Source organism: Rhea pennata, chromosome 4 (genome assembly GCF_028389875.1).
Source record: "Rhea pennata isolate bPtePen1 chromosome 4, bPtePen1.pri, whole genome shotgun sequence".
NCBI classification, from domain to species: domain Eukaryota; kingdom Metazoa; phylum Chordata; class Aves; order Rheiformes; family Rheidae; genus Rhea; species Rhea pennata.
This window is the reverse complement of record NC_084666.1, coordinates 82,353,657-82,371,559: the sequence shown is the minus strand read 5'-3', so window position 1 is coordinate 82,371,559 and position 17,903 is coordinate 82,353,657. Positions and strand designations below refer to the sequence as shown.

Sequence of the window (17,903 nt, the reverse complement as noted above, 5' to 3'; positions counted from 1 at the left end):
CCACAAATGTTCTCTGCCCAGGAGTAAAGACCACATAGAAGGCTTAGGGAAAACTGGCACAGGCATTTTTAAAAATAAAGGAAGTTAAAACAACTGTGAGCATTATCATTTTTAGTAAGACTTCCTTTGAGTGTATTGAAAAACAGGAAAGAAAAAATAGATGACTGAACATCAATATCAGTCTAGCTATAAGTTATGTTAAAACAGTTATGTTGAAAATGTTACCAGTGGGATTTTCAAAAATCACTCAGTTTCAGCACAAATCCACACCTAAGAAAGGAACTTTATCATTTATTTGCTTGACAGTAGACTTAGGCAAGGCTGAGTAACATCCTAGATACCAGTATGACACTGCATTGTTAGTATCAAACAAAAAGTAAAATTAATCCCTTCACAATCTTCTCTTCGGATGCATACTCAACATTATGACACAGGTTTTGACAACAGAGATCTTGTTAGTTATATATCCTTTCTGGTGGACCCTTAAGTAAACGCAGTTTATCTAAGAAAGTGTGTGCTTCTCAGAATTATTCATAGGTCTTGCGTCAAAGCCTTTTGTAACCTGTGATACTTCTTATTGACTTCTACATGACTTTTTTCCCCCCACGACACTGCTAGGCTGTTACTCTATATGCAGCAATTATCCAGTGATATTCCTGAACTTTCAACTGCTATTCATATTTTATCAGTCTGCAGAGTTGCTAGAGAAAACAGTTTCAGAGGATGAATTGAGGGGGCTAGAGAGAGTTATAAAAATACAACTATATTTTTCTTAAAGTAATGCTAAATAGCTATTACAGTATTTATAGGATTCTCCAGAAAATGCCAGTGTTTTCAAAAGGAGAATTGTTGACATAGACAAAAATATTCAAGAAGCAGGAAAAAGGAACGGATGGAGTTTGTGTCCTTACCTTTTTTCAGTGATCTTCTCTTTGGAACATCTTGGCCAGCTACAGCTATTTCTCGGCTTGCCACAACCATCTCTTGTTTATCTTCCTTCTTATGCCCTTCCCAGAAAATGCAAATACTATAAAAAGCACTGTCAACCTCAGAACACCTCTTCATTGCTTGCACATTTGCCAGCTGCCTACATCTTCAGTCTGTCTCCTGTGTGGTGAAAGGCTGTAGTGGAGACCCTTCCTATGGATGCACTATAAAAGTTGGCCTCCTGCAATATAAAGGAGCTTGTCAAAGCACAGAAATTAATCTGGGCATTTCTAACTCTACAACAGATCTGGCTAGAGGACTGCAAGAAGGTAGTGTGCAGTGAGACAGGGTCAGGAAGTGGTAAGATGTACAACATAAAACACTGCTGTGTTTGTAAGCTTCACTTCACACAATTAGTCCATTGACTGGATTGGCAGAAGCTGTACATCAGTGAAAGGATTAGTTGTGCTCACAGAGTATAAACTGAAATTACATCTCAATGGCTTGGATAAACACACAATTTCATTTCTATACGCAGCGTCAGAATTGGGATTTGGGTAAAGAGCTCTTCAAATACTGACCTTAAAATATATGTTTGTGTATGCATATACAGCCATGTTTGCTCGAACATACTGGCCTCTGTACGGTAGCTCTTAGGCAACTCTTTTTCCTATCTAGTTTTCTGGTTTGTAATCTCACCCCTCAAAGAGCCATCTTTAAACACACTTTGAAATAGTAAATTGACTGAGTTACTTTGTCCTTTGAACTGACATACTGACAAAAAGAAATGGAGGCCATGGGGATTTCCACCCTCTATATGGAGATTTATGGAGATGCATCATGACTGAAGGCATCCTGACAAACAAGTACCACTACTTCTCCTCTAGTGCTAGTCTTACTAAATTGGTCAGGTAGCTTTCGTGGCATCGTGTTTACAGATAGTGATTCACCCTTAGGTAGACAGATGTTACTGTACTAGTACCTCATGGGCATGCTTGTGAAAGGAGTCCCTATCCATGGCAATGCTGAAAAAAAAAAAAAAAGTTAAGTCAGCATGACAGAGGCATCTCAGCTACACTGACAGTACCAAAAAATTAGGGATGGCAACTCTTCCTAACAACCACTCTTTTGATTTTACCAGACCTACACAGTTTCACACCAGTTGAGAGCCTGAGATGAAATGGAGACAAACTGAAATGTCATTTTTTTCCAGGAGCTAACAAAAACGCCTCTGTATTTTACAGCAGTCAGCTGCATGAAGTAGTATTAGTCTGTTTGCAAAGAGGAACTTTAACGAATACACAGTGGTTAGCCTGATAGCCAAGAAAAAGAACATGAATTCCAAAAAGCCTCTGTTCGCAAAAACATCTTCAACCTCCGTCCGACCTGCTAGCCCAGCCAGAGGTCAACTCAGCTCACTGAGGTGCTTTTCATATGCTTTCAAGGAGCTAGGGCCCAGAAATGATCTAAAGAAAAAGTAAGGTTCTGCCAGCACTAAAAACACTGTGTAAACTGCAACACCATCAACAACTCTGCCACCGGCAGGGAGCCTTTGCACAGTTGGAGTATGCGCACCAAACCATAAAAAGCAGCAAAACAGAAAGACTTGTTTGGTTTAAAATTTTGGCTGGTACGTTCCCACCACTATTACTCACCAGCATCTAGACTGTAAAGCTACGTGAAATTTATATCCATGCATAAAAGACATGTATTTCAAGCCTGAATTTTGCCTCCACAAAACCAAGCTGAGAACTGGTGCAGAAGACTGGAAGTCAAATACACATGCATATATACATAAATATATATGTAAATATGTAATTCCCATACTAAGCTCTACTTGCCGTTTTATGTTGAGGACAGAAATGGGTAGCAGAAGAATGGTCACATCTGTAGAGCCAGCGAATTCTCAGTGCATAAGGCATGGATGATGTCAAATAGCTGAATGTTTTCATGTACTTTCTGCTGCAGCTTCCTATTGCAGGTAGAGAGACTGACAATTTCCATTTTAACTCAGAAAACCTTTCAAAACCTTCTGAAATTCTTTCCCTCCTCCCCGCCTTTTTTTAAGAAGGGAGTGAATGGCAGAAGCTGCAATTAATTGTCATGTAGGTGTTTGAAAGATCTGCACTGATTAGCAGCACGTGACAGTGAGATTTCACTAGAACCATATTAATCTCCAAAATGAGCTGTGGGGAGGAGGAATTGGATGCTTCATCCAAACTTTAAGGGTCTCAAAAAAAAGAGAAAGACACATACTGAGTCACTTGGCATTTGGCTTGAACCTTTTAAGTATAAGGACTATGCATAACACTGCAAACAAATTAGTCTGTTTTAAATGTTAAGAACAAGATTCGGGGCCTTCCTCACAGCAGAGAGAAAATCATGCCACTTGTCACAATAGAACATGCCACAGGGATTAAAATGTACTCTCACAAGTGTTGAAGACATGTGTAAGGAGAATTTGAAAAAATCAGATTGCTCCTCAATGCCAAAGCACGATCTTTCACTGATTCTCAGCCCAAAGAATCGATCTTCTTTGTCATTTGTCCAGATTTAAGAAGTTGAACAAAAGGTTGAAGAAAGAAAAGAACCTGTCCGATAAACTGTCTATATGCACTTTTATACCCTTTCTGTATCATCCCTTGTTATTACCATGCCAATGCTCCCTCTTGATTGACATTCACACACCCTGAACAAAGCACTTGATATCTGGTTTGCAATTGATAAAACACTTGAAATGGAGATAAAGTATTGTTAAGAAAATAGTGTCCAAGCTCAAAATACTCAACACCAGTACTTGAAGACAGTAGATAAGAGACAAAGAAGGCTCTTACAGTAAGTTATCACTTGATTCCAGAGTCATACTCAACAGAAAACCTCCATGCATTGCCACCTGTAATCTCCACACATGGAAATACAATTACACTGTTTCTGTCTATAATCAACAATTCTAATCTGATCATCTTCTTCCAAGTCGGTTACAACAACTATAGAAGCAGAGTTAAACAAACCAAGAGGCCCTGAGAAGTATTAACAGTCATTGAAAAATTATGCTTTGGTCTTGTAAGCAAACCAAGAAGTAGCCAGTAGCCAGTTTTACATTTAAGATACTGCTATAGGCTTCTCACTCTAAAAGCATAAGTTTACAGTGTTACCTTTCATTAGTACTCTGGACCCTTGCGCATGAACTTAATTGGTTCTCTCGAATTAAGGTAAACCAGTTCCTTTACCTAACTCCTTTATCTGCCACACCACTTTGGCTGAAGAGGGAGCTCAGAGTTTTAAATTAAAAAAAAAAAGTCAAATTAAACATTGAACCATTTAAGTTCTAATTACAGCTTCAGAAAACCCATATGACATGTAAAATTATCTCCACAAACCAGCATCATCATGGTTTATAAAAAAGAGCTATTACTTTAAGTAATTGCATCAACTCTCCCCTAGAACAATGCTATCTGTGAAACACCTGGGTATTTTCCACAGATAAATAAAACAAGCAATGGCATAAGTTCACGTTAGTAATGTTATTTTTGTTTGAGACACTTAGACTTTCATATTATATCCACAGTACACCATCCTTCTGCAAAACACACTAACCTGTAGGTACAGAGCCGGGCAAATCCTCAGTACAATTGTTAGTCGGCTGCACTCTAGAACACTTCCAATAGCTATTAGAGGACATGTACAGAAGAATTGTGACAGCAGGAGTTCAGATATCCACCTTTTCTTCAGAAATTCCTGAACCTGCCCAGATTGTTTCCCCATGAGTCACCAGGCGTACATAGTGTTTCAAAGCTGTAGCTGCAACAAAGGAAGGCAGGCAAAATGCTCTGCTCAACACAAGGAAACATAACCTTGTCCGCTTCCTCTTATGTAGTACCCAAAAATGCCAGAAATTCTCTGGAAGCCAACGTGTGTGCAAACTTTTCTGGAAGTTGCCATTACTCACTCTGTTTATCCTCTATCAGGCAATGTTACAGCTCACATCCCCTGTCAAACTCCCAAGACAAAATGCCGAGAACAGATGACAAGTGTGCACTGTTGCTTCAGAGATGCTGTGCCTCACACATACTGACTCTGTGCTAACACAAGAGAGAAACAATTATGATGCTTCTCTCTTAGGACTATTTCTCATTGGCAAGCTCTGATCTGAAGGTTTAGGAAGGCTGCTGCTCCAAAAGTGTTTTTAACTTTGCTAAAACAGAGATGACAAACGTGCATTTGGCTTGATGTGGAGTTCAGCCTGATCTCTTAAAGAGTAAATTAACAAACTGACATAGTTGCCAGTCATAAGAATTAACCATTGTGCTGGACAGCCAAGATATCCAACTGTTATCTATCTTTGCTAGAAAACTATCACCTTCTGGTCTCATCCTTTGATTTCATACGGGCATTAATAAATACCATCTCAGTTTTGTAAACTTGCCAATGAGGAGCAGCTTACCCAAGGCAGAGCAGGCTGCAACAGCCGTATGCTATATTGAGTTTACCAATATGCTAACTGAGAATGGTTGCTTTTTGCAGGGAACTAGCTAACAGAAAAGGACATGTTCCATCCAGAGAATACCTAACAGATACTACCCTAATTTATTTGTTTTTAAGATCTAAGTCAATAGCCATTCTGCTTATAGAAGGCTTCCAGAAAAGCTAAATTCAGTTTAAACACACCTTCAAGCTATGTCAGCTTCTGAACTGTCTCAAAGAGTCAGCATCATAAGACGCACTGAAAATAAAACCCCTATACACATACATAGGGGTTATATACACATATAACACGCTAACTTTTGCTCATCTATTTAAGACAGGACTTGGAAAAATGCCATTCCTTCACTTTGCAATGTTTCCTCCAAAATGGTCAGTGATTTACACAGGCAAAAGAAAACTGACCACCACCAGAGAAATGAAGGGAGCTATACCCATGTAGGGACACACTAGGAATGCTCAAGATTTTAGACCCATTTCTTCCTCTCTGTCACATACTTTCTTACTTGAAGAATATTTTTGGTATATTGAACATATTAATGTCACTTTGTGCCAGAAGCCCAAGGGATCTAGCCAACTCTACATCCCATAATACCAGAGACAGACTTTTGATGAAATTTGGAAGCTGGTACATGTGCATGGATCCATGATGAGGGCCATGAATGACTGAAGGATTTAGCATGTATCTAATTAAGCATATGAGAGCTTTTTACCCCTTGATAAATATGCAAACGTGCGTGACATGTCATGTTCAAAACCAGGAAAATCTAGCTAGCCTGAGGTGCAGAATGGAAAGCACTGTATGTGCATTACTTTTTCTAGCACTGCTTTGGTTAGGGCTCTATATGCACGCATACATTTACCTGCCATCAGACTAGCCTTTCAGCTGAGCCTGTGAAGTGCAATTAAAAGTCCATCACTTTGAGCAAAGGTGTTAAGTAATAAAATAACAATGACTCCTAGCTTATAAAAATTCATTATAACATAACAACATAGTTTTAAGAAGCTTGAACAATCCAGTCCAACCTGGAGACTGCCCTTTCCCACTCCCCATCAGCAATCTTCTGTGCAGTAGAAGCCTACCAGTACCAGCTGGACATAGTAGGCTTAAACTTTGGTAGCTCCAGTGGGGCCAGCAACACAGCAAGTTTCCTCCCTTTTGAATTAAGCACATGAGGATTGAGGAGAGCAATCTGCTCCCACATTCTACTGCTCTATTCTCACGGTGATACCTGGCCCTAACTTGTTCTCTTTGTTCCTTGTTCTTCAAATGAGGCTTGCTAGTTAGTTTGATACCAAAGCAGTACTTCAAATAAAATAATTAGAATAAAAGAGAAAAAAAAAACAGGATGTTATCTTATGTGAATAAGACTTTCCCAGGGTAAAAACAAATACACGGCTCCCATTTAGCCTACATTATAAAAGAAAATCAAGTCTTAGATGACAAGAGGAGCCAGGAATTAATTGCTACTGAGACATGTTACCCAGGTTCTATACACAGCTCTAAAGCAAGTAGCACTAACAGCCATCAAAGCTCAGGTACCAACCCCCAGCTCTCCTGACAGGCATTTCTCCATCAGTCTGGTCAGTACGGACCGACAGGAAGAGGCCAGTCTCTGAGTCAGCCCCACATTTCCTTCCTCCTCCACGTTTGCACTTACGATAAAACAACACAAGCCACAGAGTCCCATTTAGTTCATTGCCACCATTTTGATATGTGGCTTTGTTCAAAGACCCAACATTTTCTTGATACGTTGAAACAATCTCCTAGTAACTCTTTGAAAAGCCGAAGTTTTAAGTGTTACAGTAAAAAAAAAAACAAATTTTCCCCTCAGAGAAAGCTTCCAAAGATCTCGTTCAATTTTTTTTATTCGGGCCTTGCATAATATTTGAGTCTTGCCTACTTCATTTTTATCACTATGCTAGCCAGTTCATTATTACTGGACTTTAAGTCTGAGCAGAAAAGCTCCACGAAAAACAAAGGAAGGCTTTTTTTACATTTAATATAGTACAGTCTGACTATATGATCATGAAATTCTTCCAAAAAGAAATTTAAAAAGACAAAAATTGAATACAATCAGAAAGTTAAAAAGTATCTTGTAAAATACATCTGTCTTACAAAGTTTTACTTCAGTTGATTAATTTCAATCAAATGAAGACATTTAATCTTTGTGTGTTATTCTATCACTTATATGGATTTATCTTGAAATAAAATCTTTCAATAGGTTGAGATGGTCTACTTTGATTTAACTTAAGAAAATATAGTGTAGTGCTTCAACTTTTCACTTCATGCTGGGTTTTCTGGGTTTTCTTGAAGAATGCCAAAATGGGCACAGGCCCACAAAAAACATGGGTTTTGATCAAATGGCTTTAAGACAAAATTATTATTATTTTAGTTTTAAGAAGAATTTCAAGGCATTTTTATAGTGTGCAGTTAAGCAATCCAAGTCACATTTTTAAGCGTTAATAAGACACCTGCTCAAACTCATTTCAGTGCCAATTTAAGATTTCAGCTCTGATCCTCAAATCATACTGAAAATAGGATTTAAGCTTCTAAGTTAAATCCTATTTAACAATGCTACAAACTATCTCAATTCAAACAAATAGTCTGGTATATTCATTTACCTTAAACACTAATTTAAAGCAACATAAATGACATCTCATCAGTCATCAAAAAATTGCATTTTCCTCACTGGATTCTAATAGTATCTGGGATTAAAGCTGTAGTTTACTATGGAGTTTTTAATTATAACTATTGCAAAATTTTCAGCAACTCTTAAAAACCAGCAGATCAGCTAGAAATGTGTTGAATGTTTACAGTTCACATAAAAGGCATCCTGGTTCTCTGACCTAGAGCTGATTGATGGCATAAGTAAAGCCAGTTTCCCTTGCCAGTAAATGCTGGCTTTTTTTCCTCTTTTGTTACATAGGAGAAGCACACCCTGCAGTCAGGTCAGCATTTCCTGAATGGTTCCAAAGAGCACATCTCTTAAAACAACCACTTCAGTTTGCAATCAGAAGCAAAGCAAGACATTTCACATAAACTTAAGAAATAACACTCACACAGCATGAACTTAAAGTGTAACAATTTTCTTTTTAGCATTCTACCATAAAGGTACCTGGCTTGCTTTGATTTAACAATTCAGTCTCCAAGTTGAGGTAAATCCAACTTTTTAGGTTAGTAATTCTTTTTAAAGCAAGCAGTGTCCAAAAAAAAGAAGTATATATGAAGCTTTTCAAAAAACAGTAATAGAAAAAAAACATAATCCTCATAACCTACCAGAATTTTTGAAGAAAAGAGATTTCCATTTGAGATGAAGCTTTGTGCTACTGAGTCTTTGTTTCTGTTCATATGGAAACCTGCCTGCAAATGGTAGCATTATTTTTTATTTTAACAAACATTGGCTAGAGTATGCGCTGGCACACCTAAACAACCTAACAAAGTAAAAAGGGGGAATTGCTGCTATACCATTACAGATTCCTCCTTTCTCGCCTCTTTTAATACATTTCTCTGGAGAATATAGCATCATACTGTTTGCAAAGAGAACTCATAGCAGTTTAACTCAGAGAAAAATATTACCACCCCCAAGCCACCTCTCTTCTGCCTGTTTTCTAACCTATGAAAAAAGAAAACTGGATGTTTTCTGTAATCTCTTAGATGTGCACCTTGTGTCTTATTCACACCTGTGGAGGCTTTACTATCATTGTGTAACACATTCCAGATTATAGGACTAAAAGTTTGAAGTCTTCATACTAGTAGCTGGTTATTCCTATTAATGTCATTGTTAATAAGCACTAACACTCAGCTGAGGAGTGAATACGAACCAAGTCTCTACAACCTCACACTTCAGAGATGGAAATCCTGTCATACTAATGAAATATTTGAAGGATTCTAGAGAAATTGGGTGAAACTTATATTTCTTTTATTGTTATACCTTCACCAGCTTCTTTTTTGAAAATTGTTCTATTAGCATAGAATTAATTCAACGAGGGCTATTGAGAAGATGTAGCAGGAAGCAAAACAGCAACAAAAGATGGTGAACAACAAATACATCAATGTTTCTTGAAAGAATAATGGTTCTGCTATTGATGGGGAAGTGTCTCCTTCGCCTAGCTACAGTCAATTTAACAGGCTGAATTTTCCAGGACCAGGATCTTAAGAGTAAAAGGTCAAGAGCATTTAACACTTTCTGTCTTAGGAGAGGAAGGGAAGTAAACAGTAGCCAGCAACTCTTGGGGGAAGATACTAGCTGGAAAACGCTAGTTGAAAGGTCCTGTAGGAAAGAATGAAATCAGAGCATATTGCATCAGCATGTGGAAATGGAGCAAATTAAAAAAGCAACTTAACACCTGGTTTAAGCAAAACTCACATAGAAAGGGTAATTTTTAAGCTTTAGGTAAGATCATGCACAGATGACCATGGCTGTTTATTCAAGAATATATAGCAGAAGAGAGAGTTAATCAACTCAACTTGAATTTGCATCAAAAGCCTGAAAAAAATCTGCCATCAGTAAACCTGGAGAAGCTGAGGGAAATCCCTGTGTATTCCAAGAAAAATATAGGTAAGAGAAGCTGTTTGACAGAATGGATCAGATCAGCCACTCATTTGATGTTCTACATTGCCTCCTTCAGAGGATATCAGGTGCTTCAGAAAATGGAAAAAAATACATTGTATCAGAGAAATATTTGTATTCTTTGTTGCTTGGATGGTCAGCCTATTCCCTAAAGTGTAAGTTCACATTTTAAAACAGATGTACACCAGAAGCATCCTATCCTAATTAGGAAAATGCTCTATTTCCTCATTGCTCCTCTGGAATCCACAGCCCTACTGCTTACCCATTTTTTCCTGCCTCAGACGCTTGTGTAGGATTTCTGGACATCACACAACCTGTACAGTGCAACAGTATGGTAACATCTGCAGTAAGCCCAGCGCACTCAAGATATACTTGGCTCCCAAATACTTTTGGAAACTGAAGTAAAGTAAGTTCTACACAGAGCTGGGACCTAGGCCTACAAGAACAGTCCTTATAGATTGGACAGTTGATAGGACAACTCAGAACACCAGTAACAACATGTAATACTGCAGCCAATAAACCTAGCATTTTCAGAAATACAGCACATATACACTGAAATATGAATAACAGAATGATAAAAACCCTGAAGAAAAGGAAAAAGGATATAACTAAAGAAAAATAGGTGTTCTTGACCTCCCCTTTGGTTTTATATGCCTGTTTCTGCTTTATCTGAAAACTTCTATCTCAGTCAAAATGTATAATTGATTCTAAATACATAAAATACAAAAAACAGGCACCAATCTGAGTTAACAAGCTGCTTGCTAGCTGAAGAGTCAGGCATACATCCATTATTATAGGTCTAAAAATAGCAATTCTTTGAGAAGTTGTTAGAACAGCAAAACATACCATATGGATAGAAAAGCAATTTGTCGATAAAAGAAAAAGATGGTTAGACTCTATTGCGAACAGACAGTTAAATAAAACCATCTTGTCCCAAGTTCAAGTAGCAAATATTGCCATGATCATCCACAATGTCAGAGATGCAATATTTCTCCATGTGGGGCCTCACTGCCTTTCCTCAGAACGATCAGCTCCCAGGCAGCGTGCTCTGCTCCAGGTGAAAGCTATGCAGATTCCTACAACTCCTTAGGCACTTCTCCCAGTTTCTAACTATTGTTTATCTCTACATAGTAAATGTCTCCAGAACAATGATGTTCTTTACTGGTCAGCACTCAGCACAGTGGAAGTCAGATCCTGCTGGGCCCTCGGTGCACCTACTGCACCACCAAGACATCAAAAATCAGAAATTGGTGCATAATTTCTCATTCTCTGTAACAGACAAATACATCCTTTCAAAGGCTGTGGCTGGTCTACTGAAACTGGTACTGGCAATCAGCTCTGAGACTTAGTTTTTAAGTAAAGTATTCAGCTATGACTCCAGCCCAAAGGAAAAAGGGTAACAAAACTCCTCCAGAACCTCGTCAAACATTTAGCCTTCAGCATTAGGAGCCTAGAACTAATGTGTGCACACACTGTAGCTGCATAGCAAAATTCCTAAGCTCTTAGCAGGTCTTGGAATTTCACATGGATATGTCATTCCAGGCTAGAGAGAAGGAATTTGAGGAGCAGATGCAAGGTCAACACCTTGGTCAGGATCTCATAGCATCGTTTTGCACTTCCTATTAGCAAAAAGTGCACACCCTCAGGATTGATATTTGAGGCGTGCACCTTTTCCTGGGTTAAGGCTCTACCCACTGCTCCAATTAATTCCCAGGGGAGATGCCCCTAGAAATTCATGCCCTCTGAATACAGTCAGTCTCCTTCTTAAGTGGGAAATTCTGGTCTGAGGATTACACCTACAGATAAGAATCCAGGTTGCAACTATAGGATGTGCTCTTCTATATCCGTTAGCATGGGAAAACGGGATTCACAAGTGTAACCCTGAGAAAAAGGGCAGCGGAGAAGCAGCTTCCTGAGCTGCTGAATTGCACATGAGGGTCCTTTATAACTAAGCAAAAGCAAAATATCTCCGTAATGGGTAGAAAAACTTGTTTTTAGGCAGCTTCTTTTTTCAGAGTAATTCAAGCTAAGAGCCGTTTCTCAAGAACACACCCCATTAGAGGCCCATGCAATCCAGCATTTCTTAGAAGCATACTTTATGGCCTGCAAAGACATAAACAAAGTTCTACTACTCGTGCTCACAAGCACTGACAAAACAGCACCATCTGAGCCCAAATCAACACTTTGGAACAAGGCCACTGCGTGCAGACTATCGTCCATTACAGAGGTCAGCTCTCAGGCTTCATCCATTTAGGTCTGCAAGGCTGTCAAAAGTCACAAAATTACCAGCAAATGCTTCCACCAAACCCTCAGAAGACAGACCAGCTCCTTCAGCTTAAGAACTTTCTATGCCAAAAGTGCGTAGTTTTAAAGATCTCAGCTTCCCCATATTCTGCACTTATAAATACCTGTTCCAATCTCAGCTGGGAAACAATGAATCCACAGCTGGGCCAACTGGACCAGGACTTTTTCAAAGGGGAGATGACTGTGACAGGGCAGGTCTTTTTTCACCATGTAGGAATAATGTAACTAAATTGTGATAAAATGTGTCTCACGCAACTAAAACACTGAACAGTCAGGCTATTTTACACAAAGGACTTGCTAGAAGGAGAAGGTACATCGTGAAAGTAGAGCTAGAATTTACATTTCATTTAAGAGAGCCATGAAAACATGCAAAAACCAAAAACATCCTCCCAAAAGGATATGACTTTGATGGACACTGGATAACACCCTTTAGAACTGAGGATTCCTCCAAGGAATTCTAAGCTAACGAAGATATTGCACTAGAACGGGAACATTTGTAACCAGTAATACTAGTTCTACTGTAGCACAAAATTATCAAGGCACGCTTACTTGTGCAAGAGATAAAATAACATAAACACCACCAAGAAAACAAACACTTATCTAGTGAGGAGGTAATGCAGATGAAGAACATGATAGTGAACTTCAGTAGCCTCTGATAAAATCAGATCAGAAAGAATTTACACATTTCAGTTTCTTACTGAAAACACAAGAAGTCAATTTTAATGATTGAGAGCAAACTCTTCCACACTTATCCTCATACTTTAATTTCAAATGCTGAGCAGGCATAACATAAAAATAATTTTCAGAGCATAACAGCTGGATACATTAATTTTACACTTTGCTATTTTTTTCCTGCAAACTTTCTTAATAACTTTTCCCCAAATTTATTCCAGAATGCTATCAATCTGATCAGGTAAAATTTATTTATTTACCCAGGTCCTAGGACATTTGGAACTTGTCTTATTTCCCAAATCCATTCGGGGGGGTGGGGGGAGGGGGAGGAAGCAGGGAAGAAAAAGATCACAGACAGCATCTACCTATGAGCTACAAAGAAAAATTTTATTATTACTAAATATCATAATGATTTATTGTGGAGGTTTTGATTTCACTTTAAAGAAAAAGAAAGGTGTTAAAATTCTTTCTAAGATTCAAAACAGCGTAACTACAAAATCTCAATCTGTCTTTCTGGCATTGATTCATCATCAAGTATTGTATCAGTCCAAAATATCAGTAACTGGTAGTAACTGCTATTAATGAACATTGTCAGCACACCATCTGACAATACGCCAAAACCAGAAGCCATTATTTAGGACAGTCCATATGCTAACTTCATTGAAAATTGTCATAACCAGATCCTTTTCTCCCAGTAATTCATTCATTTTTAAAATGTCACACCCCTACAATTAGCTCAATGCATACACTTTAACAGCAAATTTGAAAGCAGTTCAAAGAACGTAAACTTGCTTTGCCTTTACATTACAGGCACATGTTCATCAGAGAACAGAAAGAAAACTTTAAAATTCATTACTAAGCATACGCCATTTAAGCTCAGAGATCAAATTACATGTTTTGTATATGCAAGAGACGTATTGCTTGCCAAGATGATATTTATATTCAAAATAAATAAGCAGCACAGTCTAGATTTCTTAATGCAACTGGCTATTTATAGGCTCTGATTTTCAGGTGCTGAGCACACAGGCCCCTTTCAAATACCCCTAAGTGCAAAGAAGCCACTGACTTGCGAACACACAGAGCACACATTCAAATCCCAAACCTTCATTCTAGTAACTGGAAAGGACTGAATTACCGTGTAGCTTGTGCTGCCCTCAAGCACTCCCTGAATATGGCAACTAGCATTGGTATACCTGAGATGGGGACACACGACTCTCTTTCCTTTGCAAAGGACTGTAAAAACACATAGAAAAGGAAGGAGAAAACAAGTAAATAAAAAAGAGGGCTTCTGTGAGAAACAACTTCCAATCACGATGTCTCAATCTTGCTAAAAAACCCCTGCAATGTGAAGAAGTTGGCTGAGTAGATTTCCAGCTACAAAGAGTTGCAAAGCTTTTTGATATACATAGCTTGAAGAAGCTTTGCTGAATGAAAGCAACTGCTTAGATTCTGAAATATATTTGAATTAAAAAGAAAAGCGCATTTAAGATCTACATATCTGCGGAGAACATCAACAGAGCCTTAGAGAGCGCACAAAAAGCCTGGACCATGAGCAGGACAGAGGGGATTCTGAAGCACAGTGATATCCACAGTAGGGATATCTTATTCAAGACACTCCTAATTCTCCATTGCAGCTTCTACAAGTAAGGAACCTCTCAGCTCCGGCTGGGTCAGGAAGCTCTAGCACTCCTCTCTTTACCACGCATGCCTCAGTCAGTCCCAAACAGGCCTGAATTCAGCTACAAAAAACTTTCTGGGCGCTTGTGATGGTTATGAAACAGAGTGACTCAGACAAGCTACATCAGAAAGGGAACATTTTTCATTTGTTCACCGAAACTTAATAAGGCAAGGGAGTTTTTTTTAAAAAAGATAAAACATTAAAACAAAAACAGGCATCAGAAAAGATATGTCTCTACACATCTTTGCTTATAAAGCTTAGCCTTTCTTTCTGATCTTACATATGTGTTACCATCCTGCCTCCTGTCTTCACACACACTTCTAGCCATTCTGCCTCGCACTCCAGAAGCATATTCCTGTGCTTTAGAAACTCTTCCCCCTCTGTCAGGTGACACAGTTGAGTCAAAGATACCACTGTTCATTTCCCAACAGAATTTCCCTCCTATATCTCCCACTGCAATGGTCAGCCAGATTCGAGCAGCAACAGAGCCTGAAAGGTAAGATCAAAGTATGACCTAAATAGCCTACAAGACATCTGGAAGAATCTTTCTTCTTTTTTTTTTTTTTTTTTTTTTTTTTTTTTTTTTTTTTTGAAGAATCCTTTGACCTGGCTTTGCACTTGCTCTATGGCCAAAAGCCAACCCCAACCCAGCACTCCAAATTCCTAACTGAGCTCCTGGGGTTTCCACTCAAACAAGAACAAACCCTAAAAACCTTAAATTTAGATCTCTCTCCTGCACACTGATGTTCCTTGTAAGTTGTGTCAGCCTCATTCTGTTTCTCTCCACAGTGAGGGAGTCCAGGCCACAGCACTGCTTTGCCAAGCACCTCTAATGGGGTGCTTCATGGGAACCAATGATTAATTTCCATCTTTAAGTTTTTCAGCCTATCCTTACACAAATTAACACGGTAACACATGACTATATATGTTGCATCTGAATCTGAAAGTAGATCTCTTCCCCATTTATCATACCATCGAAGATCAAATATCACAAAATCACAGAATGGCTGAGGTTAGCAGGGACCTCGGGAGACAATCTAGTCCAACCCCCTGCTCAAGCAGGGTTACCCAGAGCACGTTGCACAGAATTTTACCCAGATGATTTTCGAGCATCTCCAGAGGAGACTCCACAACCTCTCTGGACAAGCTATTCCAGGTTTCTGTCACTCCCACAGGAAAAGTTCTTCCTTATATTCAGCTGGAACTTGCTGTGTTTCAGTTTGTGCCCATTGCCTCTTGTCTTGTCTCTGGGCACTACTGAAGAGTCAGGCCCCATCCCCTTGACACCCTTCCTTAGTGTATTTATAAACACTAATAAGATCCCCCTCAGTCTACTTTTCTCTAGGCTAAACAGGCCCAGCTCTTGCAGCCGTTCCTCATAGGGCAGATACTCCAGCCCTCTGATCATCTTCGCAGCCCTATGCTGGACATCTCTCCAGTACCTCCATGTCTCTTTTGTACTGGGGAGCCCAGAACTGGACGCAGGACTCGAGATGAGGCCTCACCAGGACTGAGTAGAGGGGCAGGATCACCTCCCTTGACCTGCTGGCAACACTCTTCCTAATGCAACCCAGGATACCATTGGCCTTTCTGGTCACAGGGGCACATTGCTGGCTCATGGTCAACTTGTTGTCCACCAGCACTCCCAGGTCCTTCTCTGCAGAGCTGCTTTCCAGCAGCTCAGCCCCCACCTTGTACCAGTGCTGAGGGTTATTTTTCCCTCGGTGCAGGACTCTGCACTTGCCCTGTTGAACCTCATGAGGTTCCTCTCCACCCAACTCTCCAGCCTGTCCAAGTCTCTCTGAATGGCAACAGAGCCCTCTGGTGTATCAGCCACTCCTCCCAGCTTGGTATCATCAGCAAACTTGCTGAGGAGGCACTCTGTCCCTTCATCCAGGTCACTGATGAGTACGTTGAACAAGACTGATCCCAGTACTGACCCCTGGCTGACACTGCTAGCCACAGGCCTCCAACCAGACTCTGCACCACTGATGACAGCACTCTGAGCTGTGCCTTTCAGCCAGTTCTCAATCCTCCTCACTGTCCACTCATCTAACCCACACTTCTTGAGCTTACCTAGGAGGGTATTACAGGAGACAGTGTCAAAAGCCTTGCTGAAGTCAAGGTGCAGAACGTCCACTGCTCTCCCCTCAACTACCCAGCCAGTCATCCCACCACAGAAGGCTGTCAGATGGGTTAAGCAGGATTTCCCCTTACTGCATCCATGCTGACTACTCTTGATCAAATTCTTTTCCTCCACATGCTTAGAGATGACATCCAGCAGGAGCTGTCCCATCACCTTTCCAGGGAGGGTGGTGAGGCTGTCCTGTGTTTTCCTGGGTCCTCCTTCTTGCCCTTTTTGAAGACTGGAGTGATACTGGCTTTCTTCCAGTCCTCAGGCACTTCCAGTCCTCTCCTATTCTCCATGGCCTTTCTAATAAGGTGGAGAGAGTGGCCTACCTATAACATCTGCCAGCTCCCTCAGCACTCATGCGTGCATCCCACCAGGGTCCACGGATTTGTGGATATCCAGTTTCCCTAAAAACATCTCTAACCTGATCTTCCTCAACCAAGGGAAAGTCTTCCTTTCTCCAGACTTTCTCTCTTGTCTCCAGGCTCTGAGATTCCTGAGAGCTGCCCTTAGCATTAAAGACAGCATTCAGGAACTCTGCCTTCTCTGTATCCTTCGTCACTAGGGCACTCACTCCATTCAGCAGCAAGCCCACATTTTCCCTTCTCTTCCTTTTGCTACTGATGCCTTGGAAGAAGCCCTTCTGGTTGTTCTTGACATCTTTTGCCAGATTTAATTTCACATGGACTTTAGCCTTCCTCTTCTCTGCATCCCTGCATACTCTGACAGGCTTCCTATATTCCTCCCAAGTGGCCCGTCCCTTCTTCCACATTCTGTCTACTTCCTCCTCTGTTGGAGTTTTGTCAGGAGCTCCTTGCACATCCCTGCAGGTCTCCTGCTCCCTTTGCTTGACTTCTTCCTCATAGGGATGTACTGCTCTTGAGTTTGGAGGAAGTGACACTTGAATATTATTAACCAGCTGTCTTGGAGCCCCTTCCTTCTAGGGCTCTGACCCATGGAATTCCTCCAAGGAGGTCCCTGAAGAGGCCAAACTCTGCTCTCCTCAAGTCCAGGGTTGCAACCCTACTCATTGTTAATGCAATTAACATCACAGTACAGTTACACAAACTGTTAATCTAACATTAAAACAGAGAAAAAAATAGGGGTTGTCAAACAGGCTGTTGAAAGACATGAA

At 40.1% G+C, this 17,903-nt stretch overlaps 1 protein-coding gene across 4 annotated transcripts in view; it reads right to left on the bottom strand.

Annotated features, from left to right (window-relative positions):
- Positions 1 to 17,903, bottom strand: part of CSGALNACT1 (chondroitin sulfate N-acetylgalactosaminyltransferase 1) — a 54,950-nt gene that overhangs the window by 21,664 nt on the left and 15,383 nt on the right. For 3 of the 4 annotated variants that reach the window (XM_062574454.1, XM_062574455.1, XM_062574457.1), the window contains one exon: positions 912 to 1,168. The gene's annotated coding sequence lies outside the window, so the exon portion shown is untranslated. Of the gene's footprint in view, positions 1 to 911; positions 1,169 to 1,909; positions 1,995 to 17,903 lie in introns of those variants that run through there. The other variant, XM_062574456.1, reaches the window with a different exon arrangement.